This window comes from Xiphias gladius, chromosome 19 (assembly GCF_016859285.1).
Source record: "Xiphias gladius isolate SHS-SW01 ecotype Sanya breed wild chromosome 19, ASM1685928v1, whole genome shotgun sequence".
NCBI lineage: Eukaryota > Metazoa > Chordata > Actinopteri > Istiophoriformes > Xiphiidae > Xiphias > Xiphias gladius.
Window position 1 is genome coordinate 20,155,435 of NC_053418.1, and position 19,266 is coordinate 20,174,700.

Sequence of the window (19,266 nt, forward strand, 5' to 3'; positions counted from 1 at the left end):
CACTTGACTCTTATGAATCACTTGACACCCTCCGTGTGTAACACACAGGATCAAACACCATAAATAGCTATTTGACATTATCATTTACATTTACATATACACAAGTGCTGTAGGCTAACTTTCTTGGCAAGTGCTAACAAAAAAAATAAGACTATATCATAAAACTCTATCTGTAAATATAGCTTTTTCACATTTTTTGTGTGTGTCTGTGGCTACAACGTACACTTACAACTGCAGGTTGTTGGGAGGCACTTGATCAGAAGGCATCGCCTTGTGATGGCTTTCTATGTGATATTCTACCTGTCACCTTGAAGGTGGCAAAATCCTGCACATCTTCAGTAGATCAATCCAGAACAGGCCTGCGTTAACATCCCAACAACCATGCTATTGATTATTTAGTGCCATAACAATAAACCAATATGACCTGTAGCCGAGTTGCATTACCACAGGAGATTAAGTCATAAAACAGCAGCCTGTGCCAATAAACTGCACTGTTTACTAGGTTGATATATTCAAAAGAGAGAAGGATTATTTCTCTGTTTCTAATAGGGCTTGACACAGGCATGTATAGTTCCTCTGGATTACAAATAAAGGTTGGTGACATATTATACGAGGATCATCGTTACCCCAACTACTGTAACTAATGAGGCAAATTAGAACGATGATGTAGATGATTTTCAGGACGGCAATAATCGTAGGAAATGAGGAGGAAATGTAGGACGGGCTTTTATTGTTTCAAAGAAATGGGAAACCAGCCAAAATCCGGTAAAGTTTATCCTCTTGCATTAATTGGAGGATGTGAGTTTCTGTAAGCCTCTTTGAACATAAACTAAAACAAACATACTTGACTCACTGTGGCAAAGCATAGCAAAGTAGAGTAAAATCCATTTAGTAATTAAGTAAATCTGCATATCAGTATTAGCCACTATTAGCATAGTGTATTAATGTTGAATATACAAATTCACATCCCCTTTTCAGAGTGATCAGAGGTTGGAGTCATAGTGGAATAATCAAAATAGGCCTTAAAGCCTTTAAATCCTAATTCAAATATATATGCTAATTAATCTGGATTAATATACAATTTATGTAAATTATGCATCCCCTTTTAAGATTGTATCAATTGTTTTTTGAGTAAATGTAGGCAGCAGCCCCACTGACTGCGCTGAAACGATAAATGTGTATATCCACAAGTTCCCTTACTTCTTGTTTTCCTTTTTCTTTCAGCTCCTTTACCTCCCTCTTTCCTTTCTTTCTTTCACTATGATTTTATCTCCCTCACAACTCTGCTCTCTGAGCCCGGTGGCACATTCCGCCAGCATTTCAATCAGGCGCTAAAAATAACCATTTTTTCTTTTATTCACACTGGCTTTGCTATAATGCAGCCACTCTGCACGGGCAGACTAGAGGTCAATCCATTATCTCACCACTACCCATACAAGCTGCTATCTGACTCCTCAGCGCCAAACACACAGACAAAGCTCACCTCCCTCGTTCTGGTATACAATCTTTATATAGATTTAGTATTTGCACATCCTTCTTCAAAGCCAAAATTCCCCATAAAAGAACAAAAATGTAATGTTTCAAGTGTTATCCACAAAGGCAGTTTATTAGCACTGTATTTTGTAGTACCCTTAACATATTTTGCATTATCTTAAGTGAAATAAGATGATAAGATTGTGCAAGGTTTCAGGCATGGCATATTCAGTTTGCATCCAAAGTAATCACTTCCTTTCTTTTCATTTAGCTGATAACTACAATGTACATTATTTATGTGCAAAATGTTGCAAATCAGCTGATCCAGTTATACTTATTAGGAAGATAAAAGCTATTAATGTTTTGACATGCATTACTTTACTGCTGCATGCCACCGTTTCTTATGTTTTAATTTCCATATGGCGGTGGCACTTTATTCTCCATCGGCAATAATGTGATTCTTCCTCTGAAAAGATGAAAGATCAATATCCTCTCAGGCCTGTGAGTTAAGGGGGAAAGCAAGAAAAATAAGACCATCCACTTCATCCCCATTGATATATGTCATAGTAAGATGGTGTAGATGATAATGAAATTGCTGAAAATGTACAATTTATGTGTCGATGAGTTAGCTTCTGTGAGGTTTCCACCATACTCCCCACAGGCCATTGTCAAATCCAAAACCATTAGCACGTTCTGTGGGTAACATTAACCTTTCCACACGGGCCTACCAATATCTCATCACAGCCTAAGTCTCACTGCCCTGCGCTTTTAAACACTGCTCGTTTATGAGATTGGCCGTCTCAGAGGCCTTTAAAACATATATATGCATTAGAAAAATGATCATTGGTAAAGTCCATCAACTGCTGCATTTTCCGACAATTTCTTTGATTAACAGCCATTGGTCTGCCTTTTGCCTGCTCATCTCCAGGGGCCTGGAGGGGTCTGGGTGCGTTCTGCCCAGAGACACAAGGCTTTTTCCACAGCCATCATTGAGGTGTCATTGTCGTTAAGAGCATGTTGCTTTTCATGTTTGGGTCAAAAGCTCAGAGGACAAGATAGCCACTCAATGGAACAATCAGGGGAAAAGTATTGATCTATGAGCACTTGGCTGCCACCAATTCATGCATATTACTGCTGGCTGGACAAGGTGAAACTGAAATATTACACACAAAATCCCAAACAATTTTCAAATGCAACTTGGCAAATCAGAGAATTAATTTTTGCCTCTGTCTAAATATTTCTATGTATTGCAGTTTAACTTTGCATTCTCTCTATTTTGTAGTTAATAAAAATTTAAACAGTGAGGGATCACTTCCATATTGAGAATCAGTGCTTATGTGGGAGTAGCTTAGAAGCTAGTAAGGACATCTTCAGTGTGCATTATCAGTTTGCTGTATGTTTGTGCCTGTGTGGCTGCCTTTTGTGTGTTTGTGTGTGTGCATGTGTGTGTATGTCAGAAGGTTGATTGCTGTGGTGGTGGTGATTGTGGCTGCAGGGCTTCTAATGAAGGTGTGCGTAATAAAATCAGTGCACTGGGTCCACGTCTGCGCCCCGCCTCCCTCAAACTCCATCTGATTGAAAATGGAACAGCTGTGATGATTTAATTTACATGTTAATAACCAACGGGCCTCCAGAAAATCGTCCAATAAACGGCTTTTTATTACCGCCTGTATCTCCTGCGTCGCAGGGGAATGAGTGAGAGAGGAAGAGGGTGTGAGTGGTGGAGAGAGAAAGGAGAGTTACATAGGGGGAGAAAAGGCGACTGTAATTAATTGTTTTAAGCGATTCTATTTAAACAAAAATTATCTGGTGGAGATGTGTGTGGAATGAACATGGACTACTTGGCAGAGACTAGCCAGCGTTGGTTGGAGTGTGGGGGTGGGACGATGATGGTGTGTGTGTGTGTGTGCGTGTGTGCGTGTATGTTGGGGGGGTGTAACGATGGTGTCTCTCCTTCAAAAGCTTATATGTGACTTATTCTATTCTACAGATTTTCTCGAGCTCACTTTCAGTCTGGCTTTTCATGATATCCTGCCAATCTGATTTCATCTTGTTGCCATGGCTGAGACAGCATTAAGTTGTCAGCTTGGAAGAAATAGAGACTTATTCACAGATGTGTGTGCACATACTATTATACACTTATAGAGTCTGTGTCAGTGGTTGCTCACAGCAGGATGCATATTTTTATGACATTCTGCATGAGGTTACAGCTCAGGTCCGAATAGTTTAACTACATGTTATTAACACCACCAACCTCATCTTTATCAACGTCATCATCATCATCATCATCATCATCATTGCCTTCTTTACTACCCTCTTTATTGGAGAACTCACAGCAACACTATTCAGTGGTTTCCATGCTGCTTTTTATGGATCAGGAGTGCTTGCGAGGAATAAATTCTTGACCAGCATAAGTACTGATTCAAAGACTTCCGTGGAGCTTGACTGGTGGCTAAATAATCCTCTGTCATTAACTTTTATAGGCCTCCTGGGCAGAGCTGTTACATCACCAAGGCTTACGTGCTGATAGAAAATCAGGATTTGTTGAAGTTTTGCCTCTTGTTTGCCTGTTGTACTCCGTGCTTTAAACCCCTCCCCTCCCCTCTCCTCATTCCACCTTTCTCTCTAAAACCACCCAGGGAACTGAGAATTCCTTCCCAACCACAGAGAATAGACAAGGAGAAACAAGGGTTGAACCGAGGCTCCCTGCGCTCATCTTTCCCACCCCTTTTCATTCTCTCCATCTTTTTTCCTCTACATCCCCTGCCCCCTCCTTCCCTCTGTGTCCCAGTCCTCAGAGAGGTGGCCCTGCCACCGTGGCCATTCATGTCATTGTCAGCAAAGCCACATGGACGCGTCTCCCTGCTTCTCTTGGGACATGGGGGGCCACAGAGACAGGGCCCTCGCTGGGTGGGAACAGTAATTAAAGAATAGAAGCAAAAAATATAAAGAGAAAGAACAAAAGGCAAATGAACAAAAGGAATAAGACATTAGGCTGGGAGGGGAAAAGGAGCAGGCTTGAGGTCCGTGGAAATCATTAGGGAATATTCACAGGCAGTGTACAGTACTGCACAACAGCTCAGTGGTGGGATCGATTAATGATCCAAATACCTCCAAGCCCTTTTACTACCACTCACATACAGTGCTACAAGGGAAGATATGTATGCAAAGGGTTTGCATCACAATGTTGTGTTGTGTCGTAAAGAAACTTGGGATTTCATCCAACTGTCATGAGCATCCTTGTTACCTCTTTGATCACTGGTTGTTCATTTCATTGACTTTGCTTACTGCTGGTTTGTGGCATCAGAGAACACAGGTTGGCTGAGGTCTTCCCAGCCCTCTGAGATTTGACACAGTCAGAGCTGTAATGCATTTGGTGCCCTAAGGCCTTGTCATGCCAAGAAGGAAAGCCAACCCAAAAACAACACCTAAAGCTGTCTGCCTTTCAATCCTTAACGCAAAGATGATCTGACTGTGACATTGCAGAAACGCAGAGAAACAGAACCAAATTTATGCTAATAGAATATTGTTTAGTGGGCTTTAAAAAACATTCCCCCACTATGTTGTGTTCGCAGCTGGGACAGCCAGGGGGAGAGGGATACATACAGAGATAGTGACGAAGAAAAACGCAGAGATAGCAAGGAGAGAGGGGAGGTAAACAGAGAGATCATGCCTACGTGTCACACATTCCAATACGGATCGGAGAAAAGTTTTGGGGTGGTTCCCAGGAAGCGCTAACTTTGGAGAGGTAAAAGGTCACTGTATCTGGACAATGACGCCAGCTCAGCGTCTATTGACGGGGAGGGGCCAGGGGCATTGTGGGAAGGGCACAGAGTGGCTCTTACTGCCAGTCATGGTTGTGTAGTATTTGCATGGGCTGCCAATCACCTCAGAAAGGAATGCACTCGGGTCAGAAGGGTCAGGCAGGCGGAGTCTGGACGAGAGTGAACACAACAAGCTCTGACACATCAGGGATGATGGGCTGGAGTGTGTGTGCATGTGTACTGCTATAGATAGTAAGACCAAACTGCAGAGCAAATAAAGGCTCTCCACACACATATTATATCACTAAAAGTGTATAAAATGATATCTCCTGCATAATCAGTATACGCTCAATTTATTGTTTCTTTAGGCAGGACTCTTATGAGGCTGGTCCCATAACACTGGTACATCACACCACTGAAAGCAAATTCTTTGCCCTTCAAGCTACTTTAACTCTGGCAACCATTTCAAAGTTTGTTCGACAATTCTAGCAAGGCCTACAGCTCACCCCAACCAGCCTCACCGCCTCTCTCTGACCGTGAGCAGTTCTGTGAAATGGAAGGAGGAAGAAAGCAAATTGTTTGTGCCGTGGGCCCTGACAGGAGGCAACAGCACCCCAGTATTAGCTAAGGATAAAAGTAATGGGATTTGTAGTGGTGAGGCAGCGTGTGTTGCAAGGTGCTGTTGATGGGTGATAGGGGTGAATCGCCGCCTTTAAAAGCTGATAAGTATCTTTGTGAGAGAGGGGACAGAGCAGGGCAGCCAGCAACAGAGCCAGGCTCAGATAAATACCTTTTCCTGTGACTGCTTCGTGTGTCTATATCACTTGTTATCCATGTATTGGGATTTTGTCTCCCATCAATGATTAAATAACATTATATTACATTTTTTTTCTCTGAACTTTGAAGAAATGTTCAGTCAACACCAATTCTACTAATATATACATCTGTAATTCCCTATGCTGTTACTAAGCCATAAAAATAATGCTTATTTTGTTGTCAACCAGAATTACAATAAAGTGTAAATCCTGTTTATATTTTGTCAGCTGCTAAGACAGCATATTGCTGCCACTATGACAAAAAATGTACACAGTTTCTTGTTATAATGAATTAATTTTTCTTGTGTTAACAAGATCCCTGGCATTATAAAAACACATTTCATGTTATGATGACCAAATTATTCGATTTTTCTAAGAAACTTTCTTACTATATCAGGAATCTTCAACAGACAGCTGGCATGTGTGCATATATACAAAAGTGTAATATCTATGACAAAGGCTACCCTGTGTCTTAAGGCAATGATTAATCTTTTACTAGTTTTAGGTACATATGTAAGTTACTTGGTATAACAACATAATACGATATTATTATCTAATAACGATAAAAGTTTTTAGATATGTCGGTTTTTATGCAATAGCAAGAACGTTTCATGATATAAAAAGATAAAGTGACATTTTGTTATAACAGGAAAAGTTTGTGACAATATGCCATAAAGACAGAATTTTGTTAAATGAGAAACTTTTCATGTTGTTACAAGAAACTGAGCTATTTTTCTATTTTTGTCGTAGTGGCAGCAATAACGTAAGCTGCAAACCGTCAAAATACAGCAACTCACAGGATTCCCAGTCACAAAATCACAACTGGCATAATTCAGTTTTTGGTAATAAGCTGGCATCTTCTATTTATGCTTCAGCTCTTTATTACTGTCTTTAGAGAGCAGAGCAGTTTAGTTACCAGATAAACACCATAGCAGCTTCAGAACTGCAGTGGGATAGTGAACCTGCCAGTTTGCGCTGTTTTCTAACACTGACTGTACAGAGCGTCTTTGATTTCTTCTCACACTGTCGCACTCCCTTCTCAATAAAGACCATAATAACACTAATAATAACACTGGTCTGACTACATGAATGTAACTGAATAGCCTGGAAGACAGGGTGTTGAGGTGCTGTCCAGCCAGGCAGTTAGCGCCGGAGCCAAAGTGGTGCAGCGAGTCCTCTGACCGCCTCTGTGGAAGCGGGTCAGTGTTGGCAGACCTTTGCAGTTCAACACAGCAACCGCAGTGGCTGCTGATCTGTGACTGCACAGAGCGAGAGCTGAACAGCAGGTGGAGGCATGGCCTGTATTCACTGCATGTAGAGCTGCTGTCAAATCTGCAGAAACCAAATATGTGTCAGGTCAGGTGGGTTTCAGTATGTAAAATGATCGTATAGAGGAAAACTAAATTTAATTGCAGTTCCTTTAATCAACTGAAGATAGTTTTTAAAACAAGAATGAGCAGTATTTATGAACTACTTTTTCGGCTTTTTAAATGAACTGAGGTGCATCTGTGGAGCAGAATGGCGGCAAAAATAATGATCAAATGTAAGCAAATACTACAATTACTTTAATAATATTTGATGAACCTTTCCTCAAGTTTAATCAAACATCTTAATGTCTTGTGTTTATTTTCACGAGACACCAGTGGAGCGTGTCCCCTTAGAACCTATCTCGCTACTGCTCGGCTTTTCTGTCAGCCACAAACTGGAAACATTGGTTCTCTCCGCTACAAAATTTCATCCTTTTTAAATTAAACCTACAAAAGAACCCTGAACCCATATGCTTGAAAAATATACAGACATGTTATCCTTTGCATTCAAAAATACACATACTATCAGTGAATGTTTGGAAAGAATGGTGAGGGAAGAAAAAAAAAAGGAAAGGGAGCAGACTTTCTCATATTGACTCAGTGGGCGCTACGCCACACAATTAGTCCAAACTACGAAAAGAAGGAGAGGCGGGGGAGAGTGAGATAACCCAAAAAATAAAAAGCTGTCTGTGGAAAATTTGGAGCACTTCCCAAAATACACAAACTTTCCCGACGAGCACATTTCTTAGGTATGCTGTAATCTCATATGGCTGGCCTTTTCTGAGCCCCTCCGTGAGACTTCACTCTCCTCTCCACTCAGCTTTCCAAGCTCCCCAGCCCCCAGACCTCACCAGTCTACTTCACAGTCTGGCCTAGTCTCAGGCCCCCAGCCACTGCCTCCACAAAATCCCCTTCCAAAACCCACTGTCCACACATGGCAATCATTAGGCAACTCTCTTAAAGAGCAACACTATACCACCAATTGCAGCCTTGCATGAAATTTTGATCACTTAAACCCATCTTAAAGAGGCAGCAGCCACTTTCTGCTCCACAACCTCCCTTTTCTCTCTCTCCACGAATGGTAATGCACTTACCTCTCAATGGTAACCCCCTTTCCCTCATTGTACCAGCCCAACAAAGCCAAATGAGGCTTGTAGCCACTTACGAGAAGCAGCACCATTAGGGGACACTCTTTAAATAAACCTCGTGAAGAAAAAAGAACTACAGTGCTTTGTGATTATGTATCGGTTAGTTAAACGGTATTTTCTGCTGCATTTGCTGCCCTTGTAGTGAAGTACAAACAAAAAAGAGCAGTTCCTGGTGCAGATGAGATGACGTTTTGCACAAATCATTCTCTAAAAACTAATCTGTAATTTGACTTGTCTGACTGTGTCAAACTACTATATCATGTTCATTTTCTGAAAAGAAAACAACACCACTGAGTGAGTAACGATAGAATTGCGGGGATAGGGCTAAATCGGACCTACAGAGGAAGGTGGAGAAAAAGAAAGCAACAGCCAAAAAACCCTGCTGAGCTAACTCGTAAACAATGATTAAGGCACCTCAAGCGGTGGCATGCCCACTCTTTGCCACTCACCTCACACCACTGGCTAATTAGCTGGAGCTTTGCTTTTACTGCTGGCTTTAGTGTCATAAAATTAACACATTTTGCAAAACAGCAGAAACAGGCTCAAACTGTGGTGAGGGTTTAACAAGCCTCTCCTGGGTGAACTGTTTGTCTCACATAGAGGATAGAACATAGTCATTTCAGGCCGGCAATTGCCATTTGTGGAGCAGGGAGAAACAGAGAGGGGAGAAGAGTAAAAGAAGGGGAATAAAGAAAGGAGAAAGGAGAAAGTGGAGAGAAAGGAAAGGAAAGGAAAGGAAAGGAAAGGAAAGGAAAGGAACTGAGTGAAGAGGGGATTAGGACTCCATGTGGAGCCGTTTATCCTGAGGAGCACAGGGAGGAGAGATAAAGCTCCGGAGGGCCCCACACGGCCCTTCAGACAGACCCTGTGCCAGGGGAACAGCTTAGCCTGCCTTGTGCCCAGCAGATGAATAGGATTTAAGCAAAAGTAGATTTTGCTGAACTCTTCCCCTTCCATTCATCTTCCGTCTAAAAAACTTTCCCCATTCTGAAGGGGAGCCACAGTGGAGACAATGCCGTGTTGTAGATGAGCCAGGGTAGAGAGGAAGACATGGCCAGTTGCTTTGGTGTTGGAAGGGTTCAACGGGCTTGTCCGCCAAGATTAGGAAATACATAATCGAAAACTGACTCATAATGAAACATTCAGTGTTCATTTCATACAGAGAGTAATGTGAATCACATTATGCTTTTTTTTTTTTTTTTAATTTTGATGTACTTACTGTAGTCTTAGTGGTTGAGACTGGAAACAATAATTTTACCATCATTTTTTTAACCCCAACCAAGGCTAATTACCACGCAAAATAAGCCTGGGGGAAACATGGGTTATACAAAAGGAACATCTCAACATATTTACATATTATGGGTCTTTAAAACACAATACACACAGAAATGGTGAGAAGGGCAATCAAAAAAAATGACATCTAATCACTTTATATCTACATAACACCACAGCAACACTAGCATTGGGCTTATCCCGCTTTAACCTGTTTGCAGAAGATTGCAGCCGAGCTCTCAGCTTTAAATCAGATATTCAGCCGTTACTTGGCCTGTTAGATTTTCCCCACTAAATTTTTTTTCTTGTGCGGCTGCATATTAAGAGGCACAACGTCGTTTGGAATGCTGGTTTCTATTTTTGAAATGTTCTGAAATGATGTTTGCATACATTTGCATAGCCAAGTGCAAATTGAGCCATGAATATGCAAATGCAGAGCTGATGTCTGTGGCAGCCTCCGCTCTGCCAGGTTTATAGAAGAATTCGTTTACACACACAGACACATGCACGCATACATCCATGCACACGCTTGCACACTTACACATGCAGATTTTTTCTCACCCCTTCCATCTCTGCATGCTCAGGAAGGACTACTTGTTTAAAACATGATTCTAAAAATCATTCATTTGCTTGTATTACCTTATTAAGTTGGTATTTTCTGGGTGCTGTTTTTCTGTTGATGTGCTGGCCTCTATGCTTTTCCATTGCCTCATTAAGGCGTGAGATGGACTTCGTGCTTGCATAAAGGTCTTCTAGCTGACACTGAGACCAGACGCCAGCTCATGCCTAGTGCAGAAGGCCCCTCAAAATAAAGTCTGACTTAATTTGTTTACTGTATCTGTGGGCACTCACTTTGCCACCCTCTTAGCCTCTTTCCTTCTCTCCTGCTCTCCCTCTCCCCCTCCCACTCTTCCACTGTCTTTCTCCTTCGTTTAACCTCAGCGCCATTAGAGGCATTTGACATGAGTGTTTTAAATAGATTTGTTGTGAGCACAAAGTCTGTATCATGGACTGAAGTTCTAGTGGTTGTTGGTGGAGCTTTTGATAAAAGAAAGGAATACTGGAGAAACAGTACGTAGTATAAGTCATCTTGGCCTTGCAGGTTCTGTACAGTGATCCAGATCTGGCTACTCCACCTTATTTTCTGTCAGACATAGTTATGCTTTAGCTTTTTAGAAATCTGTGAAGTAATCATTCTTCCTCACATTAGCAGGCAACATTTTATCAAGAATTATTGCTGTAAAAGCATATATATATTTTTTTAATTTTATAGGCAAAATAATTTCTGCAGTCTGCATCTGCAGTAAGTCTATTAGTATGTTTAAGCCTAATGAATCATTTCTTCACAGCTTAGGTGGATTTTCAATGGCCCTGTGATTAGAGGTGGTCCAACATTTTGTAATCCTCCATCCTCCAGCCCTTAATGGCTTAAGTTGCAGTTCCTAGCTGATTGGCACAGCGTCCGTGCACAGTGTTATTGGATAAGGGGGAAAACAACAGTTTAATTAGGGAATAGGAAAAAAAAACAAAAACATATCTTGCATTTAAGTTTTCAATTAACCCAATTAAGGGCAAACGGATGAACAGCCAGAGACACAATAGGAGCTGTGTTGCTGGCAACGCTCGCCTTCACTGGTACACTTAGGCTTCTGTAACATCTCAGAGGTTTTTCTTGTGATTCTGTGCCTCCATTTCAGATCTCAGTGGGGATCCCAAACAAAGCCGCCGAAATCTGCACATGTACTCCAGAGAAATTATGTAAATTAAGAGAAAACAAAAAAAGAACCTTATCATGAAGCTCCATTCCCCTGAGCCCCAGATTAAAAACTCATTCATTTGTTAAATATTTGACACATCTATGCTTGAGCTTTGAGCTTAGGGATTTGCGGAGTACTTCATATCAACTTGTGTGGGAGAAATGCCCCCCTCTGATACTGGCACAGACAACCTGGCACATTTACAGAAGGCCAGACAAATGTGTGCATGTGCATACGAACACAGATTCCACTGTAATGTGCTCTGAGCTGCATGTACGCAGACGATCCTTTGTTTACAGTAGCTATCTCTTCTGTAGGGGATAACTGGCTTCTACAAAAGTGTAGTCTCAAACAAGATTTTAATGTCATTATTCTAACAAAGCCAATTTATTTATCACTGTCTAGTTGCTGAATATGACTAAATTGCCCGTAGGTGTGAATGTGAGCATGAATGGTTTTTCAGCCCTGTGATAGACTGCCAACCTGCCCATGGTGTATCCCGCCTCTCACCCAATGTCACCTGGGGTTGGATCTAGCCCCCCTGCGAGAATAAGCAGTATAGCTAACGGACGGATGGATGGTCACTGAACATGCAAACTACTCAGACCATATTGTGTGAGGTGTTCTACCAACAGGTGTTGACCTACACTACCACTACAGCTATATTGTTAAACTCCCTAATTCCTTCATAGTGGGTTGTGTCTAAATGCTGCAACTAAGCATGAGCCCCTTGAACATTTAAAACACATCAGTTGCTTGTACCACAGGTTAGCATGTGAACTAGACACAGGACTGTGCAACCATGAAGGAGGGATGAGGAGAAACATGGGAGAGCAGCAGGGCACAAAGCCATTACGCCCACCCCGAAAATAATTCACAGGGGACAAAGCAGCTTTACGGCTTCATTCCAGGATAAGAATAAAAGGAGGGGGTTAGGATTCTGTGAGGGGGAATCAGGAAAGGCTAGGGAGGGGGTGGCATAATTAGATGATCACAAACTGTACCAGCAGCTCAGTTTTCACTCTGTGGTCCAAATTACAAACCGTCATATTTTTAAAGTCATGCTGACATTCTTTCGTTCCCAGCAGCTGCCAAGAACAACCGACCCCGGGCTTGTCTTGGCGAATGATCAAAAAGAAGGACCCAGCTCCAGTCACACAGCAACTGAAAACATTTACACAGCTGGGACCCTCGAACCCTGAGGCCGCCCTGCCTTACAGCAAGGACCTGTGCTGGGGCAATGGGAGAGAAGGAGAGGGTTGAGGGGGGACCAGGTGCTTCTGGGGAATGTGGGAGGTCCAAGGATGGAGCAAAGGATAATGACCACTATGAGCTCACTGTTACTCACCTGCTGTTCCAAAAGTCATGTTTACCTACACCCTGTTTTAATAAAAGGACAAAATACACACATACAAGCATGAACACAAAACAAGGGTCTACAAAGAAATGCGCAAACAAGCACACATGAATGCATAGATGCAGGTTCATATTTATATGACCCAGTTGAAAAACAGGTATTGATAGGATTATGCTATTTATCCTTTGAGTCTGTGTTTGACTGACTGTGACTGACTGTGTGCACTCATGTACCGTTATGGGAAATGTTTCTGTTTGATGAGCTGTGTTTGTGTGTTCATGCTGAGATTAGAGAAGATTTCCTCAGTGGATCATGAGATATAGTCATAGAAAAAGTCTACATTGCACTGCATGCAGCATGTCCATAAACTAAATGTACATACCAGATGAGCCAAACTTTTTATACTTACATTCATAAATATACCAGATGTTTGCATTAATGCCATTTATGGAGAATTTCAACTCCTTCACAGATTGTTTTTCTGCATATTGGGAAACCATCAGAATGAAATATCATATTGCTTTGCTCTGGCTCTCCTCCACGAACAGTTCGACACAGGAGGTGGACATACATACACCTGTTATAATCAGCACTGGATAACATGGAGGTAAAGTGAGAAAGTCCCAGCAAAGCAAAATTTTGCCCTCTAGTTTGGTTTTATGGAAATTGTGCAAATTTGATTGCTTTAGCATATGTGCACATTCTTAAAAGCCATGCAAGGGGACACCAACAGAACTGCATTTTGATTCTGTCTTGAAGTAGCCCTCCCTTAACTCTCAGTACTAAATAACAAGAGGGGCTCAGGTTAAAATCTTGGTTTAAACACTACAACTTTTGAATCCAATCCAGGTGAGGCGGAGATGGGTGAGGGTAGACCTCGGTATGAGAAACGTATGGAGAAGAAAGGTAGTGTTTAAGTGGTGGTGGTGAGGAGGGGGCTGAGAAGAGCGATGAATCCAAGGTTGTGTTGACCCCCTGTGACCTCATCCCAGTAACTCTGAAGCCCCAGAGGAACAATGACATCACTCCCTCATTCCAAGACAGAGAATCAAAGCACTGCGGTGCTGGACCATCACTCTGCGCACACGCACACACACACACACACACACACACACACACATGCTCACACCAAACTATTAAACCCCATTTCTAATGTGTGTATGTACATGTGACCATTCACAACCAGGGAAACAAGAGAAGAAGTGGGTGGGAACTTCTCATAAGTAGAACCAGATTTGATTTTCAGGCATATATGCCCACCACTTCTTTTATGCTTGATCTCCTCCTGAAAGCTACTTATGTGAAAAGCATTTCTCAGTGAAAGGTGGACGTATGAACTGACATGACCACGACCTGTCGTTTAAAATACCTTATAACTTTTTCCCCTTATCTATGTTTCCTTAGCTAATCCTATAAAAACAGTCATACAGTATGTCATGATTTACAGTAGCAAAAAGTGAGAAGACTTAAATATCTCAACACCACAGACCACCTGTCACCAAAGACATAATTTATTATTGGTCTATTCAGTCACTATAGATCTATTAGGTCGATATTTTACAGATAATTCCTATATTTCATGTAATTCTTGTGCTGATGTTCCTCTGCAACAGAGCAGTTCAATACAATAGGGAAATTTTAATGTATGGCACTTTGCCATAAATGCACATGCAAACAGCAGTATAATGTAACAATGCTAATGTGACATGAATGAGTATCATGGTGGGACATTAACGGTAACCACAAAATGACATTATTAAAAGACATTAGAAAGTCATTTTCGGCACATGAGTTTATGGCCAAATGACTGAAGATGATGCTTCTTAACTTTAAATATCATTGTATGGAGTACCATGTGTTTAAAAAATCGAGAAAAGGTCTCCTTTCTCTCTCAAATGAGATATTTCATTCTGTTTTACAGTTCGTCTATATTAACTGTGACACAGTGAAACAGTTAAATGGTTTAAGCAATGGACTAGTAAGAGAATATGACCTTTCTGTGTCCATCACACCTGAACAGAGGAAACACTGGATTAAGAAAGTATGCAGATCTTAATATAATATCGAGGTGTACAGTATAAAGGCTGTAAAAAACAAAAACAAAGTAAAAGCAGAAAGCATGGATATTTATTTAACTTCAAAATAGAGCAATAAACTAAGAATAGGGAAAAAAAAAAAGATTTGTTTTTTTCATGCTTTTTTTAAAAATAACCTATGCATTATCATGATAATTTATTTTTGGTCAATTTCAAATTACTATGTTACCTTTTCAGTTAAAGGAATAGCTTGACATTTTGGGAAACAAGTTTATTTTCTTTTATTGATGAGAGTTAGATGATAAGATTGATACCACTCTCATGTCTCTCTTATCGTAGCCGAAAGACTGGGCTAAGCTAAACTAAAGTAAGGTAACATGTTTTATATAATTTGTTTAATCCATACAAAAATCAAAAGGGTTAAAATGACAATTGCTGTGGTTTTTCTTGCCAAATTATTTTTGGGCTTGAGACAGTGACATGAGTGAATTTATTTAAATTTAACACAGACTCCAAAGAAACAGAGCCAACATTGTATGCTGTATATGGTTTCATTATCACCTTTAGTGGAGATTGGGTAGGCCTGTAATGAAGAACCTTGAAAATGGCAACATGCTAATTGTAGTAACTATCGAATTGGTGTAGTAGTGCTTTACGAGTTATGTGGTAGATAATAAAGTGACAGTGCGTTTAGCTCCAAATCATGCAGAAGACGCATGCTGAGCTGTCTGATGCTGGCAGAAAGGACTGCTCAATTAGGGAGCAGATTTAAGATGAGAGCGTTGATTCCCCAGCCCAATTAATTAGAACTAGAAGTGAGGAGAGACAGCCAGAGAGCAGAGGAGAGATTTAGCCAGGAAGTGCCCACCAGGGACTCGCTCTCCTGCTCCTACCTCCTCACCCTTACTCTATTCCATGCTCTATTTCCCTCCTTCTTTTGCTCATTCTTTTATTCTTACACTCTGGTCCTTTGACTCCTAGTTCACCTTATGCTCTCCCTCTGTCATTAAAAATCTCGTAGAGGTCCAAGACACCAATATAATAGTCTGCTTCTGATAACACAACTGTTGCACCTTTTCCAATTTCTGGGTATTACAAATTCATTGTAAAATGTTCTCATTAGATAATGTCCTAGAAAGGTGAATCTACAGCTACTAAAGCTTCCTTTTTTCTTTTTACCTCCACAGTGACACTGACCCCTCAGTCATTTTCCATCATGGCAAACACATTGGATGCAACTAAACATTGTTTCAGCTCATAGAACTCTTAGTTTAAGTTTTAGTCAATATCTAAAGGGTCCCTAAGATATCTCATGGCCAAATTCCATGCAAAAATGTATAAAATCATGCAAAACACATCTAAAAATTTCCATCTGATGTCATAGCAACTTGGATTGCCTGAATGTCAGATGACTTACACCCTTAAATATTTCACACAATATAAGTATATGGGTCATGCTTTAGTGACGTGCTGAAACAAGCAGATACACAAGCATGGAAAAAAGCTGTTTCAACTATCTGGCACTACTTAAACCTGCAGTAACTGATTTTTGGCGATAAAATTGATATGGCGAACGTGTTAACAAAGAGTGGCTTATTTACAGTATACACCTAGCAGATATACATTAGCATTAGCATTCAGATACAACATTAGCATTCATTTGGGGTATACCTATGTGATGAATGTAAGTCCAATATCCACTCTGCTTTTAGCTCAGTTTTGCTGTACACCATCACCAAAGAAAGCAATTGGACTCTTTATTTGCTAAATTCTTCACTACATTCACTAGCTAGTTGCTAACTTCGTCAGTTTGCCATTTGGTGCTAGGCAGGTAGTGCACAATGGGTTATCAGCTCTTTTAGCTGAAAAAGATACAAGTAAGAGATGTTAAAAATAACCAGAAAAGGTAAAGTTGCAGATCATAAAACCAAAACAATGAGTAAAAACTGTCTAAAGCTCCCCATACACACACATCTGATCTATTGTTAATGAAAAAAAATTGGTTATTACAGCTTTAAGGGGAACACTAGGAACACTGAGGTTCATGTTTTTACTGGGCCAAAAGATCAGGTGGTTAATGCCAAGGAGATACTGTGGAAATGTTTAATTCTTCATCTTTAAATGGCTTAAAATGAGCGTCCACCATACCTCCAGTCATATCAAAAACAACTCCTTCAGTTTGTATACGTACTGTATATATACAGTGCAGTGGTAAAACACAATTAATGGTTATTCTAAAGTCATTAATGTCTGTGTTGTCAGACTTAATGCAAGTTTCATCAAACCAGGCCAAAGACTTGTTATTATAATGCTTTTTCAGATTAGTTTATGATGATGCCAGAAACTTTCCCTTGGGCTGGTAGCTCAACAATACACTGGAAACCGATTATTTGTGCCCAAAACCAATCTGCAGCATACATATTTATTATGGGACATAGCCAATACCTGCGATGGTTTGTCAATAAGCAAGGGCTGTGAATATATTGTGTCTGGACCCGTGACCCCTCCTGCCTGAATGTCAGATAACTTACACTATTACTGCCACAGCCCACCGGCCATCTATCAAAACACAGCAAAACGTCAATACCAGAGGTTCGTCCCAAAACTCTAAAAATTACCCTGGTTAGAGGGAGGAAAATAAAAACCAATCAATGTGTGGTCTGACAGGAAGGGCCAGTCCTCACTGTGCTGTATGAATTTTTGATGCCTCTGCTGCTTAAGCTCTAGACTATCAATTACGAGATAAACAGGGTCTAGGTGATTGTTGTCATGGTGCACAGGGCTGCCATCCAATTAGATCTTGCGCCGACTAATGTGTTAATACCTTACATAATTGGTGTTGGGGGCTATTTTTTTTCTCCCTCTCTCAAATGCCATGCTGAGACTAATATTACACCATTAGCACAATCTTATCTGGGCAAAGTAATATAGATGAAATATATAGAAAGATACTGTATAATTCAAAAACCCATTCCAGTAGCTTGACAGACTATTTTTTGCATGTTTCCTAATCATCACCTTTTTTAGGTCCAAGCCAAAATTTTAATCAATAATATGAACATAATGTTCCTGTTGCAGATCACTTGTTCTCGGAAAATAAATTCTTATCAGTTTTTTCACTCCGCTGTGAAAAGGCTCACAGATAAAACAACACCAGCTTTGTTGTCAGTTTTTTAGGGCGGAGGCTTGAATATAAAACCTACAGAGACAGGAGGAAAATAAGATGTGGGAGAGAAGTAAGGAATAAGAGAAGGGAAAGTAAAGAAACAACAGAGTAGAGAATATTTGTAAAAGGCAAGAGAAAAGTCAGAAAAGAAGAGGGGTAAGGAAGAAAAAAGAGAGGAGAAAGAGAGAAGGGAGCAAGGGATGAGACGGCTGCCTGGAAAGACAATTAGTATTCATGCGGCGTGGTGCTCCAGAGAGGATTAATGGACTCTGATGCCTAATATCCTGGAGAACAATTAATTTGCCCACAGTTTTGTCATGGTTGAAAGTCAAATGCTGGAACAGATCGATGCGCACAGCCGCCAGTGAAATCGCGGCAGCCCCTTCTGCCGGGCGCAGAATTTTAATTTCATCATCATCATTTTCCCCGGCTGCCACCCTCAACGAAGCTGTCCCTGACATGGCTGAGAGGGCCGCCACATCCCGACAGGCATGGTGCACAAGCTTGCATAAAAAGCAAAGTGAACACACGAACATGTGGCACACACTCAAATACACACAGTGTATAAGTATATAAAAACTCTCATGCATGCATACTCAAAAACATGCACACACCCCTTTGATACGAACATCCGCACTCACACACATACGACTCCTGTACTATGGACATTTGCATCAGTCAGTGATGTAGGATATTTGTGTAGACATACAGATGTGGCATTTTGAATCTTCCCTCTGTCCTAACGGCATGGCTAACTATACACACCATATATCTTCAATTTCATCATCCAAAATGCTCGTTTACAGCCGAGAGTCTCAACAAGAAGCACAAAATCACACCATTGAGTTTATTTTTCCATGGTATTGTAAATGCTTTACATTTAAAAAAAAAAAAGACATGAAGAAAAGAAAAAACAACAATATAACTTGAAAAAAAATGTGCATATAGGAAAAAAATATCTTCACATATTTCAATTAGTCTTGAAACAAGACTGTGGCATGGTGGTCAAAGGTGCATACTATGTAACTGTGATGACATCAGCATAGATCCAGCCATGGACCTAAGTCACATGATACCCCTCTATTCTACTGTCATAAAAAAAAGGGGGGACAAAAAAGAAAGCAAAATCTTGGACAATCACACTGCAAAACAATGACAACTAATTTAAAAA